General features: G+C 40.9%; 1 protein-coding gene across 17 annotated transcripts in view; it reads left to right on the top strand.

Moving 5' to 3' along the window:
- The window catches only part of TRIM2 (tripartite motif containing 2), a 91877-nt gene that overhangs the window by 37464 nt on the left and 42010 nt on the right, over positions 1–12403 (top strand). For 3 of the 17 annotated variants that reach the window (XM_031060995.1, XM_005415592.3, XM_014309838.2), the window contains exon 1: positions 10591–11494. The exons of the other annotated variants lie outside the window; for them this stretch is intronic. The gene's annotated coding sequence lies outside the window, so the exon portion shown is untranslated. Of the gene's footprint in view, positions 1–10590; positions 11495–12403 lie in introns of those variants that run through there. 17 annotated transcript variants of the gene reach the window in all.

Genomic DNA, 12403 nt, shown 5'->3' with positions numbered 1-12403 from the left:
CCATGAGCTTCTATTCTTGATTTTTTTTCTTGTAGTTCTTGAAACAAAGAGTGGCAATCCCACTTATTTTCTTTTTTTCTTTTTATTTTTTTATGGGTTTGGAATGCTAGTTTTGAGGATACTCCTTCAGCAAATGTGTAATTTGGAAATTTGCCATGTCTGGACTGATGGCTTAAAAAGAGCTTTAGTCCCTGTGATGATCTATACTGTGCTTGTCTCATTCAACATCAAAGTTCAGCAGAACCTGGTTATTTGTGATCTTGAACGTGTGTGATATCTACCAGTGTGTTTTGTGAAGTGCTCAGGAGTTGATTTAGCAAGGAAAGGGCAGTGTCCATATTATTTTGAACTACATAACTCTGAATAGTATGAAAACATGAAAGTGCAAAATGTTCCTGCACCCTTTGCAGAACAGAAGTCCTCTGAAGTAGTGATGGAATCTTGAGAAAATATGCTTGAAACAATTACTTACAGAACAACAACAGATTGCATTCAAAACATTGTGCTGAGCTTGGAAATGTTCTTGAAAAGATCCCAACAATTATGGGTTTTGTGTGCTTCTGAATGCATTAATCCCTGTAGTGGTCCTTGGAGAGACAGTAAGTGTCCCATATTTAGCCCCAACCATATTTGGCCCATGCTCTGTACTATTTGAGAACTTGCATATTTTATGAGAAATGGGACTTCCAAAAGAGCAGGTGTCAGCAGTTTCAATGATGTCTTCGAGGCCCCCTGGTTCTTCTGTGAACAGCTGTTAGTTGCAAATACTGTAAACCCCTCTACCTAAAAATTCCTCGGGAACTAAAATGACCCCCAGGAATGAAAATGCAGGACTGAAGAACAAGCCATTTACGGTATACATAAACGCGTGAGGAGGAAAAGCTGCCGTGTTTCTCTGCATTTGCACAGTTTTTTTATTTGGTTTTGCTTTTTCTGTTCCTTTTCCAGTAAGGAAACAGTATTCATGAAATTCCCTTCTACAACTTTCTCTCCTGTAATCCCTCTGTTGGTGGAAGTGTTAATGTAAACCTTCAGGGATTAACTCCCACAAGATAAGCCTCTGCAGGTGCTGGTTTGTTTTGTTTCTAGGTTATTTTGGTGGGGTTTTTTTGTTTTGTTTTGGTTTTTTTTTGTTTTTTATCTTGAAAGCAGGTTTAATTTGATATCTAGAAGTCAAGTAATTGCACTGTTCTGAAGTTAGGAAACCTAGGGCCAACATGTCAGGTTGAGCCACAGATTATTTCATAGCATCTGATGGTGGCTTTTTCTCCTGAATGTTACTCTGACACAGTACTACAATATGGGTTAATATGTGGTCTTTCCAAAGTGCTTTTAAGTTTGACTGGATCCTCTTCAAAGAACTGGTTCTTCTCTTACATAATTCTTAGTCTGCTCTGAGTAGTTTTGGGAGCAGGAGGTATTTGTGCATCTCAGCTCAGAAAACATAAGAAAGATAAAATTAAGTGTTGCACCATGAATATTTCATTCTTTTTATCAAATAAGCAATGATAACTTTTTGTCTTGCATCTAAAACAGCTGGAAATAAATTTTGATTGTAAAATACAGACATGTTCTGAGATGTCTCAGAACATGTCTGTATTTTACAATCAAAATTTATTTTAAAGACAAATAATTTTTCATTGGTTTACAAAAGTAATCCTTTACTTAAAATCTCTCTGTAGAGATAAATGCAACCGTTTATTACACAGAAGAGGAAGACATTAAGTATTGGAGGATCGTTCTATAAGGATTGCACTATATGTTCTGTGTAGGCAGAGAATCCTCTCATCCCTTAGCTTCCTCATTCTTATTAGGTTTGATTATTCCATCCTATAAAACTTAGTAAAAACCAGACTGGATTAGAGCATGCAAAAACATGTGTATAGCAAGGTGGATTTGCAAAAAAAAAAAAAAAAAAAAAAAAAAGAGTAGTTCCATTTCCTCTGTTGGCACAGTTTAAAGTTTTTGTTTGTCTTATCAGAAGCTGACATATTACACAGTCTTGAATACAGTTAATTGTAAAGGCAGGAAGATTTCTTCCCATATTTAACTTTTGGGATGGGTTTTTATCTGTGCTCCTGAATGGTGGCCTTTGTCCTCTGAACAGCCTTCTCTGAAGATGTGCACAGTCTGAAGGGACCTCTGATGATGAAGGTGGGCAACTTTTAAATGAGAAGAACCAGGACAGTGATCAAGGCATCATTTCCCCAAGCTCTATGACATTGCTTAATGCATTAATAAGACAGAGCAGCTATGCAGAGAAACCAGAAAAAGGAAATATCACTGGAAGTCACTTTTTTTTTTCTTAAGGATGAAGTAAATTTGAAAAGGTAAGAGGAAGAGGGAAAAGAAGTGCTAGGTTGTTATTGTATTCACTATAAAAGGTTCTCTGCTTGGGGTGATGCTTAGTCATTCACCATTGTTGGGAGTCTTGTTTGTGTGACTTGTGATGGGTGCACCTGCTAAGGGCCCTAAGTGGCATTCCTCATGCAACAGTGGCGTAATAAGGCAAATGTCTGAGGGATTCATTTCATCTGGCATCCCTAAATGGCCCAACTTTGCAAAGTGGCCTTTTTTTGCAAAGAAGCAGCCCTGTAAAGCCATTCATGGCAATTAACTATACCAAAAGGGAGTGGCTACTATGAGGCTCCTGTGATGTCTGCTCTGAGTAATTCAAAGGTTTGTCTGGGTCAAATCAAAAGTAAATCTAGCCTAGCCTTATAATTTGGATGGTTGCTGACAGTAGATGCCTACAGAAGAGGACAAGAATGGATCAGAGATATCATGGTACTCTTCAAAATGATCTTCTGTATTCAATGATTTGTGCTTCCAGTTCTGCTCCTGGTAGAGGTGGTGTCTTACATAAATTTATTCACCAGGAATTTGTCCCACTCTCCTGGAATGCCTGTAAAATATTAACAACTGTAGCACCCTGGACAATGGGTTTCACAGCTCACAGGGGGAAGAATTATCCAGCACATTACTGGTATCTGCAAAAGAGGCTTCTCCTCTGTGGCCTGTAAAAAGGAATAGTAAGAAGCAATAGACACAAATAGTGAAAAAACAATACATTGTGAATAAAATTTAACTCAAGGGGACTCCACCTGCCAAAAACCTAATGACTACTGTTTCATCAACCTTTCAAAAGCATTTAAGTTATTTGGAGTACGTCCTAAGAGCCGCACACTGTGGAATCTGAGTTAGAGAAGTTATGTACCTGAGGCGGGGCTGTCTCCATGTTCTGTTTGTAACTGGCTTTCCACTAGGATTTCTCAATTCCTCATAATATCAGTGCTTACATCTGGTTACTCTGCACACACCTCTCATGGGTTTTATCACTTAGGTGTATAATTTGTTTCAGTAACAACATGGTGCATCTTGTCACAGTTGTCACAAGGACTATTTCTAAAATCTCAGGCAGTTGTTATATCCACTCATAGAGTTTGCAAAGGAAAGAAGATGCTAAGATCTGTCCCTATTCCTGACTGCAAGAGTTTTATACTATATGAGTCTTGCTCCTCTTTCTTTACAAAGACAGTCCTTATCTAAATTGATGGCTGGCTATGCAAACTTACTTCGTAGTGTAGAAAGTGCTTAGTGTCACAGATCAGTTACATAGCAACAGTCTAACTGTGTTTGGCCTTAAGATACAGGTTACCTATGTTTGCAAGGGAGCTTGTATGCTGTGTAGCAGGTGCCTATCACAGCAGGATTCTGGTACTTGAAAGAGATCTCCAGGTGCTATCACAGTCCAAGTGATAATGCGGTTTATTTAAGACAATATTGTTCTTATCTCTCCTCATGCCAGATTTTTTTTTCCAAGTGCCTTTTTTTTTGTTTAACAGACAGATGCATTCACATGATTATTATATTATAGTTTCTGATACTATCTCCTAATTTTCTTTTCACGTACACAAAAATGTAGTTGTTTTCCTGTAATGTAAAATGGATGTGTTTTCATGTAGAAATGAATGTCCTGTATATCTCAGTTCAGCTTTGGAGTGTCTTAAAATTGTGCATATGAGTGGTTCTGCTTTATTCCTCTTTCATTAGCTGTTGCTTCTTAAGTTGTGATGCCAGTTGAAAAGACTGACATTCATGGAGGAGTGTATGTACAAGGTCTCCTGAGAATGTCATTTTTGCAGAAATCTAACCTACATCAGAGCTGAGCATTTGCTTATGAGCAGCCTGGCAATGCCCCATAAGGGCCTTTGGGCATCTGGCCTGAACCTGCAAGAGATGTCTAAGAGGAAGCTTAGGAGAGTTGTTTTTGGAGATGAGGGGTAAAGGTAGACAGCTTTGTGTCATGTATAAACCTTGTACCTCAGGGAGAAGGCTTGGGGAGAGCCTGGGCTGAGCCAGAGTGGCCGCTTGGTAGGACTGTCTGGGGATCCTGCCCACCCAGGGGTTTGATGGACTTTGCAGGCAGATAACACATGTTACTGTGGCTGTGGTAAAACTCTGCTGTGGAAGCACATGCTGGGAATTGATGCATTCCTGCAGGCAGGGCACAAGGTGCAGGGAGCACTTAATCCCTGCTGTAGAAAGGTTTCAGCTATTTCCAATAACAACAGTTCTTTAAATAGGAGCGCTGGTGGGCAATCAGCAAATGAGTGTCCTTGCTGAGAACTGGAAGGACATGTTTACTGGGTGAAGTTCAGCCATTGGGTGTTTCCAGGTTTTGAACTGCTGGAACTGACTGCTGGAAAGTCAAATAGAGTGTCCCTGTGAGTGTGGAGGTGGAGGACACAGCGTCACAGCTGGCATGCTCGAGCTCTGAGCACTTTGAGTTCCCACCGAGAGCTGTAGATGGCTTTTTGCTATGGTTGTTTGGTCTGTTCAGCTCTTGTGCCCACAACCATTGTTAAAACCCACAGAGCTCCTTTTGCCAAGGTTGTCCTGACATTGTTTCTCACTACTGCTGGTGCTGCCAGACTACCTGCTGCACATAGCTATGTGTTTACCTACTTGCTGTGAAAGCTCAGCATTGCACTTTTGCCAACATAAAGAGCCTGCCTGGGTAAACTTCTGCCTGCCACTTAACGCTTGAGCAAGGTTGTCTCTGAACCCAACGACCATATACATGTTTAGACTTATTGCTGTGTTTTTGAAAGATATTTTGGTTCAGAAGAAGACTTGGCAGATATAGAAGTTAACATCGTTGCTGGGCGGTGGACAAGAAAATGAGGTGGGTACTGTTAAACAACTAAGGTAAATATGGAGGTGCAGCAATCAATATTTTGTGTTTAAACAATATAAATGTTACAGAGGATGTGAGCCTGATTTCAGGCTGCTCACATGCTGAAGAGGAGCCCTTTTTTCTCCCTCATTCTTAGTCCTTATTCCAATATGTGGTTTTGTGCTAAGATGATAATTCCTTCCCTTTCTGCCTCCATTTTTGCTTTTTTTAAAACTTAGATTCTATCTCCTGTTTCTTGCTGTGAGACACCTAAGGTGGTTTGGGTTTCTTTACCTCCTAGGTTATGTTTCATGTGTTATATTTGACGGGAAGTGGGAGTTTTGAAGGCTGCAAGAAAAACATTCTAAAGGGTTGGCACTCTCTTAAGTTAATTTTGTGCAGAGGTTACGTGGCTTGTAATGATTGCTGAGTGCAGCCTTCTCCCTTGCTGATTTGAACTTCGTGCTAGTTCACCAAAATCCTACTGAATTAAATGGAAACAACAGAGTAACTTTTTGGTGGTCATCAGAGAATATGTGACTAAACTCCAGCACCTGAAGTGTGTTATCTCCCCTAAAGTGAGAGCTGCAGTTGGACATGCAGTGTGGGGCAGATCCAGTCTCAGGAGTGGAGGGGATGGTCTCTACAATTTTCACCACACAGCTCAGTACCAAAAGCATTGAGAATTTTCTACTTGGATTTATTTTTTTCCCTGTTGCTCAGCAACTCTGAAGAAAGTGCCTAGAGCATTTTTCAGTATATCTTATATGTAACAGTATGTAGAAAAGACCAGGGACCTCTTTCCAAAAAGATTCCTGATCAGCCTCCTTCTTTTTGCTCTATTGCCTGTTTTCCTGCTCCTGGAAGTGTTAACAGTAATTACTATGGAGTCTTCATGGAGCACTTTTATTTCAAGTAACATTTCATAGCAGATGTTTATGGAAGCAGCAGTGTTTTGATGTGCAGTTTTAATTATTTGTCAGTTCAGCTTGGTTTTATTTGTGCCTATGTACCTATGAAGGCTGAACAGAGACCTGTCAGTGTTCACAAAATAGGTAGACCTAGAGAGTCAAAAATGTGCAACTGTAAGGGTGATGGTAACAGTACTGGTAGTCAGGGTAGGCTTTTTTTCAGTAGAAGTGCTCTTACTGCTTTGGATGGCAAGTATACAATTTAAACTTATTTTACTTATGGCTGCATAACATCTAGTTCCTGAAATAATTACTTCGACATACCTTACGGCAGATTTTTTTAGGATTTCACCTGAGAATATGACATTTTATTAAACATGGAAAGGGCCTTAAAATACAATTCTGATGCTGTAATTTAACCTGATACCTTTATCTTGTTCTTTCCCTTGGTGTGTCCTTTCCATTAATTTCCTACCCCTTCTCTTTGAAATCTCATTTTTGAGAATTTGGGGTATTTGGTTGAGGATTCATGGATGCCCATCCATGCATTGTTGTCTCATGTGCAATAAATTTAGTGTGTTCCAGCTGTTTTGGAATTTATTGTGCAAGGCCCTGACTCAAAAGACATCCTGAAAACCTCAGTCAGACAAATAACCTCTCAGTTGGTGATGACTGTGTGATCACACAAGTTCTACCCTGCCAGACTTGTCCCCAGAGGTCCCCTCTCCATCCAAAGACAGGACATCTGGGAGATGGGGTCTCTAGAGATAGAAGCAGGACTATTCACCTCCAAAGTGGGGTGGAGAAGGGCTACTGCAGAGGGACCAGTTGTGGGGATGAGGAGAGAATAAATGTGGGTATTAGATGCCAGCCATAACCTTGCCTCCACAAACTGGAGCGTAAAGAATTAGTATGGTGATGTCTTAAGAGGTCCACCCACTTCTCAGGGGCTCACCCTTTTGTGAGCTTTGATTACAGGATGGGGAAAGGAGGAAGAAAAAAAGAATAAATATTAAACATGTAACACTATTAAGCAAGGCTTTTATTTGTAGCAGTGTCTTCTATTCCTGTTATTCCTGTGCCTTCAGCAGCTGAAAACTATTTAAAAAAATCTAATTCATGACATCTGCATCTGACAGTGATACTGAAGGTCAGCCCATTGCTGTGCAGAAGGAATTCCACAATACAGAGATTGTTTCTGGTGACTGCAGTGCCACCTCAATGGCAATGGGGGAAAAGAAAGAATAACACGGAGGGGAGAAAAGCAGGTTGTGTCTGGTGTTGTCTGACTTGCAACTTCAGTGGTGGAGAGAGGCAGGAAGTGCAGAAAGGCACTGCCAGAAAGGCTCAGGCTGGCTGAGCAGGGAGGCCAGGCTGTCCCAGCTGTGCTGCAGTTGAGCTGCAAAAGCCGCAACCTTGGCAAGCTAAACCAGGCATAAGCAGAAGGTAGAAGGAAATAAAAGAAGGTGGCAAAGTCATGGGAGGATGGGTGCTGGGCTGCTGGGAAAGTTTCCATCATTACATCCCAGGCAAACCTTTCAAGTTGTTTGCCTCCCAGGCTTTGACAAATCCCTTGTGTTGGATCACAAGCTTTGGGGAAAAGCATCTGCTCTGCTGGATCATAAGACGAGGGAGTGACCATGGCTCATGGCTGTGGCTGGTGGGGAGGAACCAGGACCTAGCAGAGCTTCTTTTGGGGCAGACATGGCCTCTGGCTACAAACCCACAGTGGCAGGAAGCTGCTGCTGCTCTCAGAGGGTTTGAGCTACAGCCTGGACTATTAGAGGATGTGGAGTGAGGGCTGGAAGTTGCACTTGCTCTCTGGAAGCTGCTGGGTCTGCATGGGTCTGCAACTGCAGCAGTGAAAGGTAAAGGCCACCGGCTCATAAGGAAGACTTAGGATTATTGCTTGTGGGCATGGCTCCACAGTGACAAAGTTTGGCTGTTACACCCCACTTGCTCTCCTGGCACCAGGGTCAAATTAGGGATGTGTGGAGCTGTGTGATGGCTGTAACAGCCCATCCTATGCTATATTTGTGTTCCTAATCTAATCCTCATTTCCAGCATGTTGGCTTTGGGCAATTGATTTCTGGTCTCTCACATCTCTTACTTTTCAGTCAGCCTTAATTGCCAGGACTGTATTAGCTGGTCATTTAGTTTGAACTAACCCAATATATTTTTTTCTGCTGACCTTAAAACCTCTTTGGTACAGCAGGGTGAGCTAGACTACTCTCCATTCAGTCAGTTTATAATATAGGCTTCAGTGCAGACCATTAATCTTGGAGTACTTGGATGACTTATTTAATATTATCAATATCTGCCTATGACCCGTAAATTAACTTTGAGTTTTTTGGTAGCTTAATAATTATTCCCTCCCTAAGAATATGAATTCAGGTTGTGTTTGTAACAGGGGAAACAATAAGTTATTCAAAACCCAGGACATTTACAGGGGATGACAAGAGAAGCTAGATCACTCTTCTATGGCACTACGAAGATGGCATGTACTATGTATTTTCTTCTCCAGAACTTTCTTCAGTAGTCAGCAGTGACACAGATAGGTCAACAGCAACAATGAAATGCAGCAGTTTTCTGAGGAAAAGTAGCCTATTCTTTTTAAAATAAAAACAGAAAAACAACAAGCAAAACAAAGCATATAATGACCACCCCAACCCCCATCTCCCAGCACAAAAGACATACACATACAATAAACCTATTTGAATGAGTCTGGTTGTAACTGCTATGGGGGTAAAGTGCAAGATTGAATCAATTTCCTCTTCACTAAGGAGAAGGAACCCGTGTATCAGCACATAACAAGAAAAATCTCAGAGAAATGCTATGCCTTTTGTCTCAATTTCCTTGCCGCAGTAGCACGTTTTTGTTCTGTTGAAGAGGCAGGATAATTTGTGGAGTATCAGCTCATTGTCAGCAAGCAACTTTTCAGAGTTAATTTTAAGAGAACAGCACTTTGAAGGAATCTTTCGTTTGGAGGTGTGTTTCCCTATCAGAGTGGCTGCACCTGTGGCTCCAGCAGTCTCCTTTGGCCATGAGGTATGTTATGGGATCAGTTCAGAGGGGTATGTAGTCCTTAATACTGACCATAAATGGAAATAGTAATTTGAGTGATATTGGTCATTCTGTTTTAGCATATGTAAAGGCAGTGTTAGAAATGAGCAAGCAACTAAATTATGCCTGCATGCTTCTGTCCGACAGTCTTCAGTTCTGGGGTGCCGCTCCTGAACTTCATCACTTGATTTTTGTTATAAGTGTTCTACTGGAGGAAATAAAAGGCCTTGGATCTTCATGTTGTGGGAGTGAAACCTTTTGCTTGTTCTTTGCAATAGGGATTCCTCAGACAGTTTAAAAAGAAAACCAAAAACCTCCCCGAACGAAAGATTAAAAAAACTATGTCTCCAAAAACATGCCTGAAATCTCTGGCCTTCTTTTAAACTGTGAATCCTGCTGTCCAGATGCCTGCTGCTCTTAAACGTTGGAGCTAAAATGAAACATACCTTGTGCTCTCTCTTTGATTGAGTTCAGCACATGTTAAGGGAGTTAGAGGGGCAGTGTTTTGGCACAGGCACCCCAAACCCTGATACATGCACACACGCTGCCTGATGTTTCATTTCAGGTTATAAACTGGATTACAACATGCCTTCACCCTGTGGGCATATTGTCCAGGGAAACCAGGCTGGATCTGCCTGATGCATAAAATGATCTGGCTAAATGATCATTAAGTGGAAAGTAAAGGATGTGTGCAGAATTTGTATTTTCAACAGGAATTTAGATTACATTTCAGTCACACTAAATGATTTTTAATACTACTTAACTCATCAATTCAAAAGTAGAATAAAATGGAAACCGTGCTTAAAGAGCTTGGGGACAACATTTTAAACTTCTAAAATAGCTATATCTGTCCTAATTAAGTCGGGGTGGCAAAGAGAGTATTTAAGCCCCACGTGTTTTCTTATTGATGCAAATGGTGCTTTGTGTTCTTTTATTTGTGGGAAGCTTTGTTAGCCTCAGTTAGCTGAAATACTTGCATATGATTTGGTTTTTTCAAAGAAAAGATACACTGTATTTAGAGATGCAAATACTACCTTGTCTGCAAAACCCACCAGCTGTTATATACTGGAAGACAAAGCTAATTCTATGTTGCTTTACTTCAGTGGTGTCTGTGTATTCAAAAGCAGCTTTTAAACAACCTTCTCTGCATAGCTGAAAAATGGCAGGCACCAATTTTTTTTATTTCTTTGGTAACAGCCTAGTAAAATCAGAGTTGATCTGTGAATTTTTAAAAAAAATGTAAGCAAGTAAATAGATTAACTATGATAATATACCTTTGCATTAATGTTTATAGAAAAGTTGAACAGTCTGTTAGCCTTGATTCTCAAATTGCTTGAATATGAGTTTACCACTTGCTGCCTTGAATATTTGACTTGAGACTGAGTCAGACCAAATATATGGCTCTGTAGAAGAAGCTGCTGCTGGTTTGTGTGTCAGTAGCACAGTTTTCCGGAGAGGCTCTTTGCTTCTGCTTTAAACATCTGGAGAGAGCCAAAGAGCATTTGTGGGGTCTTTTGTTGCTTCTTAAAGTTGGAGCAGGGAAGAATTACGTTCCAAGAAATACCCAGAATCCTGCAAAAATCCGAGTGGAATCATTAAGTGTTAAACTTTATCTTCTTTATAAACAAAGTGCTTTCGTTTTATCTCTGGGAGCTGTCCTGGTAATGGATGTTATGTAATACTTACTCTCTCCTTTGGAGTTAAATCCTTTTTCCGATTTGTGAGTAGTATTTGCATATGTATTTCTTAGCTGCATTGACATGCCAGATGCACAGTGGTAGCTGTCTCCGCCTGCTAATCCTGTAATAACATTCTGGTGACCAAATTCAATGGCCGTGCGCGGAGCCTCGGAACAGCTGATTGCTGAGTAGGGAGGAAAAAAAAAAGAGCCCAGCGAATCTGGTTGCAGCTCTCTGCTGCATCCCCATCCCACAATCCCTTGCACCATTTGCTGCAGTCTTTCTACACAGGCTGAGTGAGAAAAAGATGTGCTAAATAAAGATTGATTGGTTTGAATCCTGAAGGGGTCTCCCACTTGTAAATGACCCAGGGAGAAAAAAAAATTCATGACGACTTCACTGGGCCTCCTGTTATTCTTCCATTTTTCTTTCCACCTGTCCTCTTCATGGAATGGAGCGTCATTCCTTACAGCACAGAATCTCTTGTGCATCTAATGATGATTGTACTGTGATAGGGATTCCTTAGCAGTCTTATACGTGAGGCTTGAAATATTAACAGATGATGGTTTGTTCGTTTGGATTCCTGCGGAACTGCAGCTCCGTCCCTGCAAGGATTTTATCCTCAGCACTGCACTGATTAAGCTATTTTTCTGCAAAGATGGGTAGGTCTGAAATGCTCAAGTTTGCTCAGTGTTATTCCTGGTGGCTGCTGCTGGGTTGCTCCTGTTTTGGCCCCTGATTGTTCATTACATTAATGCATGCTGTAAGAATGAAGAGGGTTGCTGTGTTTTAAACAAGGCACTAAGCTGATTGCAAGAGTGGGAGAGAAAAGAATGCAAGTTTAGCATATCAAGCCTTTTACACAAGTGGACCGTGTGGCTGTTCTGATTATTAATTTGCTCAGTGTGTTCTGTATTGGCTAATCTGGGGGCTGCTGCTAGAAATGGCTTGAATCTGTTCTTTATTCCTACAGGCTGTGGGCAGGTGATCTATCTGTTTTAATGACTTTAAAGCCTCCGCTCTCCCAGTCCTTGAAGCAACATTATTGAGGTTCCCCACCCTTTCTTATGGCTCTGGAGGCCTAACTGTTCCTTTGGAAACGTTGCCATTGGAAACCTATTCATTCATAGTACATGAATAGACCCTGTAGGTTGTGAATACCATTGATAAGAAGAGGATGAATAAGCTGTAAGCAATTTGTTCTCCTCAGGCTGTACTTTCAAGCTAGTTGCAGCTCTGGCTGGGTGGATTTCAGAGACAGCAGTGTATTGTAACACAGAATTCTGCTCTTTTAGGAATAAAATCCTGTGAAGTGAACAGTTACTTGATTCCTCAATGTCTTTTCTCGGCTGGGAAACTAATAGAGAATTTTCAGGAGTTCCAGAGCTCATTTGAGGATACCTGTAGAAAGGGTGCATTTTTTTATTACATGTCTCTATTTACCTGAAACAACTCTTCTGGAACTGTTATTTGCTATACCTAACTCGATTTTTTTTCCCACCCCTTTTCCAGTGCTATAGGAAGTTCCTTTCATATGGGTGGGGCCGCACCCTGGCTTTCCTGAAGGCACG

This window comes from Geospiza fortis, unplaced genomic scaffold, assembly GCF_000277835.1.
Source record: "Geospiza fortis unplaced genomic scaffold, GeoFor_1.0 scaffold40, whole genome shotgun sequence".
NCBI classification, from domain to species: Eukaryota; Metazoa; Chordata; class Aves; order Passeriformes; family Thraupidae; genus Geospiza; species Geospiza fortis.
The sequence above is the reverse complement of the archived record's forward strand: the minus strand, read 5'-3'. Positions and strand labels throughout refer to the sequence as shown.